Source organism: Sinocyclocheilus anshuiensis, unplaced genomic scaffold, assembly GCF_001515605.1.
Source record: "Sinocyclocheilus anshuiensis isolate Anshui unplaced genomic scaffold, SAMN03320099.WGS_v1.1 scaffold1249, whole genome shotgun sequence".
Lineage (NCBI taxonomy): Eukaryota > Metazoa > Chordata > Actinopteri > Cypriniformes > Cyprinidae > Sinocyclocheilus > Sinocyclocheilus anshuiensis.
Window position 1 is genome coordinate 76596 of NW_015549641.1, and position 1175 is coordinate 77770.

The window sequence follows — 1175 nt, forward strand, 5'->3', positions numbered from 1 at the left end:
CGTTTTTATGCGATACAGATTAAAGTGGCTTCATAAATTACTTTTTAAAAATATTAAAAACGCAAAACACACCTGGTGCGAATTCTTTGCTCTTCATTTTCTATAAGCAGAGTTAACAGACCCTGTTGTATTTTCTGGTACTTTATTAAAAGGTACACCGCCATCTTGTGCCGACTAAACTGACTTGAACGCACCTGACGTCGTAACTACGACTTGTCAACTCGTAAGTACGAATGTCCCAGGAGGACTTGAACGCAGCATAACTGTGCTGGATGGTAGCCCTCTGAGGGCAGGGTTGGATTTCATACTTCCTTAAGTTTTAAGTTAAGATCTGACTCCAGTGTGTTCCTACCTGAAATCACCATGGCTACTAAACAAATAAGATGGTATTCTAGAATAAGGGTGTTTCTGTAATATAGCCCCTGTAAAGTTTGGTTCTTTTAGTGCACAATGCGCATGGGTCAAACTCCACTCCTAAAGGGCCAGTGTCCTCCATAGTGTAGCTCCAACCAGATTCAAAATACTTGCCTGGAAGCTTATAGCAATCCTGAAGACCTTGATCAGCTGTTTAGGTGTGTTTAATTAGGGTTGGAGATAAGCTCTGCAGGACAGTGAGTTTGACATCCCTGTTCTAGTGCCTTCATGTAGTCCAACACCAGTGAGCCAACTAATCAAGGTCTTTACCAGGTTTGTTTGCTTCGGAACTAAACTGTTCCTGCGCTCCAGAGAGCTACCTTCCTGTAACGTCTTATAAGACCTTATTGGTCCTGGATCAGGGGTATTCAACTGGATCCAAGTAATCTTGAACACCTTGGTTAGATGGTTCAGGTGTGTTTGATTAGGGTTGGACCTGAATTCAGTCCAGTGTGTCTCAAGGAGCGGGGTTGAATAACCCTGTCCTATACAACATTCCTATAACCTGTCATTGCTTTCTGATTTTAGGTTAAGGGTCTAGAACAGGGTTACTCATTCTGACTCATGGAGATCCACTTTCCTGCAGAGTTTAGTTGTGTAGTAGTCCCTGAACCAGCTTATCAAGATATTTGGTTTTACTTAAAACTTAAATCTAGGATGCATTGAAGCAGGTTTGGAACTAAGCTAAGCTAAACTAGGAATAGCCCCTCTCCCACTGAAGGAACTAATCAGGAATTGATTGAGTAAATACTTGCACATAA